Source organism: Notamacropus eugenii, chromosome 5 (assembly GCF_028372415.1).
Source record: "Notamacropus eugenii isolate mMacEug1 chromosome 5, mMacEug1.pri_v2, whole genome shotgun sequence".
Lineage (NCBI taxonomy): Eukaryota > Metazoa > Chordata > Mammalia > Diprotodontia > Macropodidae > Notamacropus > Notamacropus eugenii.
In genome coordinates, this window is record NC_092876.1 from 227,802,556 (window position 1) to 227,816,294 (window position 13,739).

General features: G+C 38.7%; 1 long non-coding RNA gene across 1 annotated transcript in view; it reads left to right on the forward strand.

The window, feature by feature from the left end:
- The window catches only part of LOC140509103 (uncharacterized), a 104,894-nt gene that overhangs the window by 84,001 nt on the left and 7,154 nt on the right, over positions 1-13,739 (forward strand). The window lies entirely within an intron of this gene.

Here is a 13,739-nt window from a genome sequence, read left to right on the forward strand (position 1 = left end):
TAGATCTCTTAGTTGGGTGAAGTTCCACCCAAGATTAAAGAGCTTGTTCCTTGAGGGTCTGAGATGTCAGAAACTGACTTTATCAAGAACAGTGCCTTAATGAGAAAATTGAGGAGAAAAGCCTGGATCCCAATTTAATAATTGGTTACTAATATATAGAAAAAGAATAATTTTTCTCAGAGATCATGTTCAAGGTAGTTGTAGAGACAGTCTGTTTCCTCCATCTTTCTCTATCCATTCACTAACAAAATCACCAATAGCTCTGTCCTGTCCAGTGCCCTCCCTAGGAATTTCTTGTCTTTTCCTTCTTTTCTAAGCTGTTCAGCCTCTCTCCACCCCTTTCAGCCTCTCTCATATATCTGCTCATAAGCTATAGATGTCAAATTCATCCCCCTCCTGTTACCACTGAATAAGTAATAACTATGGTATTACTTCACCAAAGCCTGTCTAGTGGAGTAGAAAGTGCATTGGACCCTAAATTTGGTAGGTTGGACTAGATAAGCTCCAAGATCCCTTCCAATCATGAAATTACAGTTCTTAAACCCCAGTCCCTTCCATGGAATTTGAATCTCAAAATCCCATTGAATTTGCATGAATTATTTCTCATGTTATTTTCAAATCATGAATTAAAGTTAAATTGAGAGAATATTTCATGATGGTTTCCCCAAGTGTTGCCACCATCCATTGGAAAGTTACCCTACATTCCAAAATTGTGTTTTCCTGTCTCTGCTCCTGGGAGATGGGGGATGGGGAGGAAAGGGACGTGGAAGGGTCCAGCTATCATTAGAATCAGATACTAGAAGTTAGGGCAGCCTTTTCTTCCTTTTTCTAGCTTCCTCTGTGCCCAGGCATGGCTTAGTCCCAGCAAGGTTTAAAGACTGAGGACCTCAGACACTTTCATTCCAAACCTAATTCCTTCTCTTGGCTTGCATGGGAAGTACTCAGTGTGTTGTAGCTAAAGCTGCTGCTTGGTAAAGAAATGGAGTTTTACACCAGGCCCGATTTTAGATCACAGGAACCATAATTGGTAAATGAGTGAAGAACCCCAAGATAGTCAAATTGTTCTCCCAGAGGGAGCCTCCTTCTGTTAATTCTCACTATCTTATCAAGTCCCTGCAACCCCACCAATAGGCTTTATCCCTACCTCCTTCCTTGGAGGAAAATGAATGTTCTTAATGATTCTATATGTTTCTTACCTGAGGCAAATTTCCTACCTGAGGCAAATTCCTTTCCTGGGACTAAGCCCAACTGACCCTAGTTACAGCTCTGTGTAACCCATAGTCTAAGACTGCTTTTCTCCTTCTTATTCTCAGTCAGCTTTGTCTTATCTCCTAACCACAGCAAATTTAACATATAGAGACACATGCCTAAGCATTGTGAAACTTGGATGGGGTTATTAGTCCCTTCCTATTGATGGCTATGAGAAGTTGGAGCCCTGAATATGTTTTCTTACTTCCTGTCTCAGCACACCTCCCTTAAGCTCCTTAAAATGAGTTAAGGTAGAATTGTCTTGTTTATATGGACAAGGACAAGAAAGAGAGGAGAAAGAACAAAGGGTTAAGTAATTACTGTGTGACAGATACTGTGCTAAGCACTTGTCTTGGGGAGAAGAGTTCACTTTGTGAAACAAGAAGGGATTCCATGTCTCTATCACTAAGGGACTGCAGAAATAGAAGATACCTTAGATGCCGTCTCGTCTAACCACCTTATTTTACAGAGGTTTGGAGAGTATGAACAACTTACCCAGATTCATTTTTGTTTTACTTCTCTAATCACTTTAAAAATTAAATGTATTCAAACTCAGGTTCCAAATTTAAGACCTGTTAAATAGTTACAGGAAAAAATCTCTTACCTGTTTCCCCAGCTCTGTTTTCTAATTTCTTAAATTCTGCTCTTTGTTTTGTTGCCTCTGGAGTTCACCTGCTTCTCCTGAGGTTGTGCTTTTGTTCCACAATTAAATACTGCTTATGTTTGCCTTGAAGATGGCTAAGTGCTTACTTCTGTGTTCTTGAACTGAGTCTTAAAATGTTTTTTAATTCTGCTGAATTTAACCAATAATCAAGCGCTTTGCTAACCTACAAATTTCAGTCTGGTTGGCAGTTCAATGTAATTCTCACATCATTCTTTCACCCCAGTAGTTTTATTTTTTCACACTCTTCTGAATGTTTCTAAAGAGTTGGTAATAAGCTGTCAGACACCTGTGTGCATCAAGGAAGGCAGAGTTTGAAATATGGCTTTGCCACAGGGGTATATTTTCCAGGTGATAAATAACTAAATACCTTCCCTCTCTAGAAGTCATGGAAGACACAGGTGTACTAAGTAGATCTCACTCTTACTCTCTGCCTTTACCTTCCCCGCCACTTCTATCCCTCCCTTGCACTCAATAGAGATTGACTGAAAGATGAATTGATCAATAGATAGAGCTCCCTTTTCTCCCCATCCTTCTCATTTCCTATCTTTCAGATGCCTTCTGCCATTCTCTTCTCTTTTCTTACCGCTGTCTCATATGAAGAAGTGGCCCTACTTCTTGCTAAAATAAACCCATCTACCTGCACAGGTGATCCCTTTCTATCCTGTCTCTTCCAACATATTACCCTCACTGTCATCCTTACTCTCTCACTTATCTTGAATCTCTGCTTATCTACTATATCCTTCCTTGCCACCTACAAATATACCCATTTCTCCCTCATCTTTAAAAAAAAAAAGTCTTTACATCCCTGCTATCATTCCAGATCTCTTAAGAAGGCCATTGATAATAGAAGCCTCTAATTCTTCTCTCAATATCTTCTTAACTCCCTACAGTCTAGCTTGTGGCAACATCATTCCATATAAACCATTCTCTTCATCATCATATTTCTTAACTGTTCTGAAGACTTTGAGGCTGTTGATCACCCTTTTCTCCTTAATACTTTCTTCTCCACTGGCTTTCTAAAAAAAAAAATTCTCTCCTGTTTCTCCTCCTACCTACTGATTGTTCCTTCTCAGTCTCCTTTGCTAGATTCTCGTCCAGATTGTGCCCACTAACTATGGCTGTCCCACAGGGTTCTGTCCTGAGCCCTTTTCTTTTTACCCTCTATACTACTTCATTTGGTGATCTCATCAGCCTCCATGGATTTAATTATTATCTCTATGCTGATGATTTCAAATCTACTTGAGCCCTAACCTTTCTGCTGACCTCCAAACTTGAATCTCTTATTGCCTTTCAGACACCTAGAACTGGATGTCCAATATTCATCTTAAATTCAACCTGCACAAAACAGAACTTTATCTTTCCTCCTAAACCCTTTCCCCTTCCTAGGGGAACTACCATCCTCCCAGTTCCTCAGTTACCATCTCATACCTTCCATATCTGCTCTATTGCTTTGGCCTGTCAATTTTATATTTGCAACATTTTCAGTCATGTCATGTCTAATCATTAATTCAAACCCTAGTGGCTCCTCTTTGTCTCAGATCAAATATGAAATCCTCTGTCAGGCACAAAAAGATGGAAATGGATGGGAGAAATATTGTGTATGTAGAAACAACCAGATTTAGCAACTGAATGTACATGTGGGATGAGGGAGAGTGAGTAGTTGAAGATGACACTGAAATTGTGAACCTGGGTGATTGGACAGATTGTGGTATCCTCAGCAGAAATGGGAAAGTTTGGAAGGGTGAGTTTTTGAGAAAGGATACTAAATTCTGTTTTGGACATGTTGAGCATGGGATGTTTATAGGACATCCATTTTGAGATGTCTAGTAGGAAATTGTTTTTAGCTATCAGGAAAGGAAACTGTAGAGATAAAGATTGAAGGTTATAGTGAATACATGAGATTACAGTCATATTTGATGGATAAGATAGATGGATGATAGGATGGGAATTAGGGTACAAGTAGAAGGGTTGGTTTTAGCAAGAAAAGGCTCTCTTCATCAGAAACTGGAAAAAAAGAGGAATGACTGAACAATAATATCAAAGGGTTTATAGAGACAAGGAGGGAAGAGGGACCTTAATGCCCGTTTGACTTAATAAGAACTAAAGTGTACTTCAAAAATTTGAGAATATTCTTCTAAACAAATAATTTTATTTGCCTGTAAATAATTAATTTTATTTCCCCATATAGTTCTCTATATGGGGAACTAACTGAATTACTCCATGGTTGAACATATTTTTACGCAAATAATTTTTCTGGACCTTGGCCAAAGCAGTTTGGTTATCTATGTGAACTAGGGATGACTGAGGTATAGTCATGGAAACAGCACTGAATTTAGAGTCAGAAGACTTAAATTCAAGGCCTGGCTTTGCCACAGACTAGTTGCGTGCCTGAGGGCAAGTTGCTTAAGTCATTGAGTGTCATTTTCCATATCTGTAAAATGGGACAATGTTACTTATACCACCTACTTCACCATCCTAATATTATGGTGTTCTATATAAAAGTGTTTTGAGGATGAGGAAGAGGATGATGGTTGTGATTATTTGGGCATAGCTTCCTGCTCTCATCATTAGTTTTAATCCAGTGAATGTCTATGGAAAACAATCTATGATATTGTGTTATATTAAAGAATATCTCATGTGATTGAAACGAAGTATGTATGTTAGTATATAGATTAACCTGAGTTTTCCTACATATCAACTTGTTAGTATCATCATTAAGTTAAATGGATACTACAATGTTTTATGGTAAAAAAGATAGTGTTTGATAAAAACATGAGTTCCTGTATTCAAATTTAGTAAATAGTTCTGAAATTTCTGGGGCCAAAAAAATAAAAAGAAATCCCTCCAAATTTTGAACTTTGGTTTTTGCTACCATTTTTTAAAAATTTATTTGTTTGTTTTATTAAGATAGTAGCTTTGATTTTGGCTTTAGGAAGAAGCATTTTTCTTAATCCTCAGTGAGGGGATAACTGTGGAAAGGTGTAAGCCTTAGCTAACTCTTAAGTAGAGTTAAAACTTGGAGAGCTGTGAATACATCTGTTGTAAGAAAAAGGCAAGAAATATGTGATTTCAACTGTCAGACCTTTAGGGAGAAATAAGCAGCAGGAGATAGAGAACTGCTTAGCCAGAGAATATTGAGGAAAAAAAAAAAAAGACAGAGGCAACCAGAGGCATTAACAGGTACTATTCACAACACTTTAGGCTTGGTTAGGCTCAATCACAATTGATTATTATTTTATAACACTATAAAAAAACTGCCTAGATTTGCCTCCTCTTTGTCTGCACATGTCTCATTCCATCCAGATGCTTTTTTTACTTGAATAATTCCTAACCTACCTTTGCTTGGGATTGGTTTCTAGGGTAATAGGAAGAGTCAAAAGAGTTCCCTTGCTGAGACAGAGGGTTGTCTTACTTTGTGTATCAATAATAGTGCCTCAGGGCTGGGCAGAGCCAAGATGGTGGAGTAGAAAGACACACATATGCAGGCTCTCCCCACACAGCCCATAAAATACCTGTAGAGAGGGACTCTCAACAGATTCTGGAGCAGCAGAAGTGGAGAACAAGAGAATGGAAGAAATTTCCAGCCCAGGGTGACCTGAAAGGCCCACAGGAAATGTCTGTTGCAGGGGAGGTGGAGCAGAGCCCAGCCCAGCCTTGGCTGTGCAGCACGGCACAGCTCTGAGAGGAGGACACCTTGGGGCAGAGTCTCCAGTAGCAGTAGCAGCATTCGCAGTCCCTCAACCCACAGGTGCCAAAGGTCAGTGACAGGGTTTTTTCAGCTGGCCAGGAAGGGAGAAGGACCTTCCCATAGCTCAGGCCTCAGGAAGCGGCCACAGAGGTCACATGAGGTGGGCAGCAGCAGTTCCCAGGAAGCCCTTACAGCAGTCCACTTCCATTGTTGGATCAAAAAGCCCCTGGGGGCACTGAAGAGCTAATTATTACCTCAGCCCTGTGTAGAGGCCCTGAGGGAGTTGGTCTTTATCTCACACTGAATGGCGGCCCTGCCCCCACAGCTTAACTGAATCTCACCTCCCCCTCCCCCCCTCCCCCCCCCTCCCCCGCCCACCCCCATCCATGCTGGCTTGGCGGAACTGGAGGCCAGGTGGCTGTGGAGAGGAAACTTCTAAGATTCTGGGCACAAAAATCAGTGTGCCCAGACCAGTATACACCCATGATTGTGCCACCTTGGAGGAACTGAGATCTTACAGCTCCCCAGGGTATACCCTACTCTTGGCAAAGGACCCAAAAGTCAAGTACCTGCTTAGTAAAATACCCTAAAAGGGGAAAAACAATAAGACTATACAAGGTTACTTTCTTGGTGAACAGATATCTTCTCCCATCCTTTCAGATGAGGAAGAACAGTGCTTACCATCAGGGAAAGACATAAAAGTCAAGGCTGTATCCCAAACATCCAAAATAAATATTCAATGGGCTCAGGCCATGGAAGAGCTCAAAAAGGATTCTGAAAATCAAGTAAGAGAGGTGGAGGAAAAATTGGGAAAAGAAATGAGAGAGATATAAGAAAAGCATGAAAAGGTTTTGACCCTTGCTAAGGGAGACCCAAAAAAGTGCTTAAGAAAATAACACCTTTAAAAATAGGCTTACTCAATTGGCAAAAGAAGTCCAAAAAGCCAATGAGGAAAAGAATGCTTTAAAAATCAGAATTAGTCAAATGGAAAAAGGTTCAAAAGCTCACTGAAGAAAATAGTTCTTTAAAAATTAGACTGGAACAGATGGAGGCTAATGACTTTATGAGAAACCAAGGAATCACAAAACAAAACTAAAAGAGTGAAAAAATGGAAGATAATGTGAAATATCTCATTGGAAAAACAACTGACCTGGAAAATAGATCCAGGAGAGACAATTTAAAAAGTATGGGACTACCTGAAAGCCATGATCAAAAAAAGAGCCAAGATATCACCTTCCATGAAATTATCAAGGAAAATTGCCCTGATATTTTAGAACCAAGGGGCAAAATAAATATTGAAAGAATCCACCAATCACCTCCTGAAAGAGATCCAAAAAAACAAACTCCTAGGAACATTATGGCCAAATTCCAGAGTTCCCAGGTCAAGGAGAAAATATTGCAAGCAGCTAGAAACAATTCAAGTATTTTGGAAATACAATCAGGATAACACAAGATCTAGCAGCTTCTACATTAAGGGATTGAAGGGCATGGAATATGATATTCCAGAAATCAAAGGAACTAGGACTAAAACCAAGAATCACCTACCCAGCAAAACTGAGTATAACACTTCAGGGGAAAAAATGGTCTTTTAATGAAATAGAGGACTTTGAAGCATTCTTGATGAAAAGACCAGAACTGAAAAGAAAATTTGACTTTCAAACACAAGAATGAAGAGAAGCATGAAAAGGTAAACAGCAAAGAGAAGTCATAAAGGACTTACTAAAGTTGAACTGTTTACATCTCTACATGGAAAGACAATATTTTTAACTCTTGAAACTTTTTTCAGTATCTGGGTAGTTGGTGGGATTACACACACACACACACACACACACACACACACAGCACAGGGTGAATTGAATAGAATGGGATCATATCTTAAAAAAATGAAATTAAGGGGTGAGAGAGAAATATATTGGGAGAAGAAAGGGAGAAATGGAATGGGGCAGATCATCTCTCATAAAAGAGGCAAGTAAAAGACTTCAGTGGAAGGAAAAAGGAGGGAGGTGAGAGAAAAAACAGGAAGCTTACTCTCATCACATTCGACTAAAGGAAGGAATAAAATGCACACTCATTTTGGTATGAAAACCGATCTTACAATACAGGAAAGTGGGGGAGAAGGGGATAATCAGGGTGGGAAAGATGATGGAAGGGAGGGCAATGGGAGGAGGGAGCAATTAGAAGTCAACATTCTTGGGGAGGGACAGGGTCAAAAGAGAAAGCAGAAGAAATGGGGGGCAGAATAGGATGGAGGGAAATATAGTTAGTCTTATACAACAGAACTATTATGTAAGTCATTTGCAAAACTACACAGATATGGCCTATATTGGATTGCTTGCCTTCCCAAAGGGGATGGGTGGAGAGGGAGGGAGGAAGAGAAGTTGGAACTCAAAGTTTTAGGAACAACTGTTGAGTATTGTTCTTGCATACAACTAGGAAATGAGAAATACAGGTAATGGGGTAAAGAAAGTTATCTTGCCCCACAGGACAAAAGAGAAGATGGGGATAAGGGAAGAGAGGGATGTTAGAAGGGAGGGTAGATTGGTGATGGGGTAATTAGAATACTTGGTGTTTTGGGGTGGGGGGAGGGGAGAAATGGGGAGAAAATTTGGAACCCAAAATTTTGTGGAAATGAATGTTGAAAACTTAAATAAATAAATTTAAATAATAATAGTGCCTCAGATATGTTCTAAACATATTGCCATGTCCTTCATTTCCTATGGATTGCCTTCATTTCTTATAGAGCTCATGATTGAGCCTAACTACCTTGTTTTATCCTTCAGTTTTATGTCTTCTCATATACTTACCTGGCATTTGACTCACTACTTGTCCACTCATTCTCTGCCCATAACTTGGGGGCTCTTGGAGCTAGGTACCATAGATCCAAACCACTACCCATACGGGAAGAGCAAAGTGAGAGGAAAACCAGAGTGGACAGCCAAGGTAGAAAACAGGAACTCTGCAAAACCTAAGTCAAGACATGTCAATAGTATGTCCCAGAACATTATAGTGAGCTCATAGGATATCATCAGATCTTCGGATTTCTCAACTAGAGTGATTGGAGCAAACCCTATCTAGCCAATCTTCCTGAGGGGCCTGTGTTAGGGTATGGTACCAACTTGCCTCCTCATTCTTCCTTCATTTCTATGCTGTCAACATTTGCTCTTAGCTCTGGCTCAATACTCCCTACCCTTGTTGTAGGGAGTATATTCCCTATAAGTGTAACTGTACCCGATATGGCTCATTTATTGCCACCCATAGGCCCTGCATTTGCTATGGCACTAATGGAATCATGCCCTAATCATAAAAAGAGGCTTCATGGTTGAGAAGGAAAACAAATAGCCTTAGTTTCAAAGTCCCCCAGTCAGTTATGGACTTTGTTATGCTTCCCTTCGTAAGGCAATGCTCGCATGAAGGCAACTTGATTTCTATGACTTCTGATTTACTGTTTGGTCTTGACCTGTTTATTTCCTAATTCCTGAACACTAACCTACCTTCTAAGTCCAAATCCATCTTTAGTACCAATTTCTAGGCCCTCTCCAGGTGCAGGATACACCTGTGCCTGGCCTCAATTTTTGGGCAAGTTAATCTTTCAATCTGTTGCTATTCATGATCCTACTATGATATGATTACCAGACAAAAAGAGAATGACACAATAAAACTGAGAGATTTCCAAAATAAGAGAGATGGGATTATGGGTAAATTTATAATGACTGATCAGACAGAATTCTTTCTTTGATGCAACACAATAACCCAATTGATTTTTTTTCATAAACCAGCATTTTTTTTGTAATGGCTAAACCACCTTTAAGCCTCACTTGACTTTTTATTGCACTTGGCTTATCACTGGCACTTGACAATTTAGCACTGATTCTAGACACTAGAATTGGGATATGCTTTTTATTTTCCAGGAGACTTTTCCACCTCAATAGGTTGCAAGTAGACACAGGAATCCATGATGCAGTCACCCGTAATGTTTGATATTCAATGATTGCTGTCTGGAAAAGCTCACAAGAGAACTTAGAGAAGGGGTTATGGATGATTTCCCAGAGTCAGAGTAATATGAAGGGCTGACAGTTTGAAAAAGATTGAAATCCCATATAAGCCTATTCTCAGCAAACCTACACAGAATCAGAGGGCCAGGAGAGTCAGTTAATTCATTTAGTCTAGACATTATCTTGTCCATCCCACTACCAATTGAAATGTCTGTACCAAAGTCACCTCAGATTGATAGTCCCTAGTGATCTGTCTGTTCTTTGGTTATAACTGCGCAGTGGCAAAACAACTTGTGTCGTGTGAACCAAACAAGTGATTTTAAAAAAATAAAACAAAACTTTCCAACTTATTGTTTTGGCACATTCTAGCCAAATCTTTAGTGTTCTCTAGTGAAAAAGGCCTCCATAGCTTCTACTCCTGATATACTTCAAATGTTTCTTTATTTTTTCTTGAAATAAAGACATTTTAATTAGAGAGAAAATAAATCCCTCTTCATGCAATACTGTATTTCTTTTCTATCTCTGACTGAAATGGAAATCAGTTGCTTACTTTTTTCCCCATAATGTTCCTCTTCTTACTTCATAGGCTTACGGGTCGTTTTTAATTTACTCCTTGTGCCATAGTTTCCTCAAGTCACAAAGGCTTAATGTTTGATTTAAGAAGAACTTTGATCAATAAAAGGTTTTATTAAGATGTTGTTTGAATTAAGAATGAATTTTGGTCAATAACTTGAAGTCAGTGAGAATGAGCTAGGTAGGGATTTAGGCAACAGAAAATATGGATTAGGTAAAGATTCAAATTTCTGCTTACTGGCATTCCAATTGCCTTGAGTTTGAGGTCCTTGTGAATTGTCTAGTAGGGTGCTAGACAGAGATAAATGCAAGAATTTTTGACAGATTGAACATTCTCAAACTTCTAAAGTAATATCACAAAATTCCAGACCAAAAGAAAGAGCCCTAAGTGATCATCTGGTCAAGTTGGAAAAAAAAATCCAGAAAACCTAAAAAAAACCCTCTTAAAACCATAGCAGCTGAAAATAGGAATTGTGTAGCAGATGAAGCAACAGACTATGACATTAATGAGGCATTTAAGATTCAGAAAAAATAAAAAGTCCTAGAAAAAATGGGTATGCTGTGTAACATAGTTACTGCCTTAGGACTCCCATACATGCTTTTCAGTAATTTCTCATCCTGTTCCTGGCAATTATCTGGTTAATTACCCCAAGCATAAATTTCCGTTCTAATGTGCAATTAGCAAAATTATCTTGATTGGCTAGCTATATGGGTTAAATTACTTTGAGCTGGATAGAAGGAATTGGGGTGCTCAAGGCTACTATCCTGTCTTCAGCCTTCTGTTCATTCTTCCCTACACTTTGTTGTGAGGCATCTATGGTTCTTTGCTGTAAACCCAGTGGTGACCCTGGGGAAATCATTTTCCTGGACTTCACTTTCTTTGTTTATAAAATGTGGATGTTGAAGTAAATAATCACTGAGGCCCTTTCTATGTCTGGAATTTTGTGCTGTTGTTTTGTAAGGTGGGGATTATCAATTTGTCAAAAAAGCTTTCAGTGCCTCTTCTGTATTCAATACTATTAGGTTTCACACAATGTCCTCAACCATTGTAGAGCCAAAGGCAACTGGAAAACCAGTAAATAGAAGTCTAAGTCTTTTTCACCCTAATACAAATGTAGATGTAATCAACATTACCTGCTATCTAATTTTCTTTTCCATCATAGTGGATATTTAATAAACCCCTATAGATTCAACTAAATCTCCCAGAAATTAATTTTTCTTAGTTGAATATATATACAAGAAAACCACTGGAAAAAACTCACCACTGTTGTTAATAAGAGAGGGCTAGCTTACTATGGAAATGGAGTAAACAGTAAAGATTGGGAGAAAGAAGCTATCTGTATGTAAATTGTTTTGACTTATTATTGTAACAATTTTATGAATTTTAAATACATATTATGCCATACTCTGAGGGACAGACTTAAAATCTGCATTCATTAGCAGTTACCTTTCCCCAGTCACTTTTCCTGAAGATAAATTCCATGTCTCAGAGTCTGAATGATACATTGGAGATTGTTAGTGTCTAAAAACTCTCCCCTTTTCATCTTTAAGCTAAATTGGGTCCTATGTTGATGAGCTAGTAATTACATAATCAAGATTTCTTTAAATAGTCATTGAAGGCTATAATTTTTCACTTAGAAATTATTTTGAAAAGTCATGATGATGTTCAGAGGGGAAGACTTTTTTTTATGAAGTTCTCAATAAATCAAAAACAGTGAAGAAACTTCCTAAGGAAGACAAGTTCTATAATAAAGTAACACTAGTTATGGCATAGGGTTCAAGTTTATTAGTCCCAGGGGACCTACAACTCTATGAACATGGTGCTGTTAAATAATGTCATCCTTCTCATAAAGTATATATTTTCCAGCTGGGTGCAACTTAACATAGTTTGATATTTATGATCTAGGATTGAAGTGCAGATGGACATAAAAATTGTCAGGAAGCCCAGGAAAGGAAAGTTTCCAGGTGGCTTCTCTTTTCTCTCATCGTGATCTTATCCAATGAAAGCAGGTGCATTTCAGAACACTAAGGAGTGGAATCAGCAAAATGTGTAGGGCAATCCCTGCCAAGAATTTTAACCATTTTAATAAAACTTCAAGAGGGAGGGTTCTCAGCAAAGAAATACCTAGCTTTCTGGGAAGGCTGAGCTTGCCCCCTGGGCCTTAGCTAAACAATTCTGCACTAGTTCAGCATCATGGGTCCCCTGGTAGATCTCTGGGATGGGTCAGCATGTTTTCTGGTCTGGTCAAGTTTTAAGCACTTAGGATCCCCCAGTGAGTTGACATTCAGAAGCCCCATTCATAAAAGACTTATACCTCATTGACAGTTTAAGTGGTTAACTGCCCAGAGGGACTTGAGGAACTCCACAGAATGTATACATTTTCAGTTTGCCATAGGCAGTCACTATAAAGAAAGTTCTGGAAGTCTTTAATGATACTTACCTATAGGAGATAATCATTTTATGCAGAGAGTTTGATTTATGTCTTTTTTTTTTTAGGAAAAAAATTGATAGTGTAACATAAATCTTTAGGTAAAACAAGTCATTACCCACACTTCTTACTTGGTACTCAGTCACATATAAAACAGAATGAGTATTCAACATTGTGGAAAATATAAGAAACAAGAAGAGAGAGATGTTAAATTAGGTGTAATTGTTTGTATGCTGTTTCTGATTAGAATGTAAGTTCTTTAGGGCAGGGAGTGGTTTTTGCCTTTCACTGAATCCTCTGCACTTAGCACAGAACATGGCATATAGTAAGCAGTCTGTAAATGCTTGATTTGTTGAGCTGACAAATAACTGTACTCTGCCCCTCTCCCCCCATTTTCTTTTCCTTCTTTCTCTGTCTCTCTCTCTTCCTCTCCTTTCCCTCTTCCTTCTCCCTCCCTCCCTCCTTTCTTCTCTCAATTTTTTCATTGTTTCACATTTCCTAGTGCCCCCTTTATCACCATACTATGGCCCTGGTAGTTTGGAGGACTATGGTCATTAGAAGAGAACATTCATCGTAACTTCCAGAACTTTATTCTTGGGCAACTTTTATTATTTTTTACCTGAAAAATAAACCCTACTTACATTAGAAGGAGAACTTTGGACTTCCAATAAATGTGTCAGGAGATTAGGAAAGAGAGGTGACTAATTCTAACTCCGCAATTGACCCATTCACCCAGTTCTTTTTTCTGTAGTGTATGGGAAGGAATACTCATCTATGTCTATAGGAGTTTTGAGAAATAATTCTAATTGTATTCACAAGATGTAATGGATATCTTATTAACATCTATTTAAATGATCCTGTGATCTCATTAATGTTAATACTCCCACCATTGATGTGGATTAGAACCTGTCCAAGATTTCTCATGCCAGTCCTTCTGTAATGTTTTCAGAGGCTCATCTTAGCAAAATGAAGGTCATTCTGTTGTTCTTTTACTATCACAAGAGTACTAATGTAGCTTTAAAGGCCTAAGAGTGGACAGAGAGATGGTCTTAGGGTCCAGAGGATCTTTATTCAAATCCTTTTTTACACATTGGCTAGGTGACCCCAGGAAAGTCATTTAAGCTCTTAGTACCTTCTGATAACTT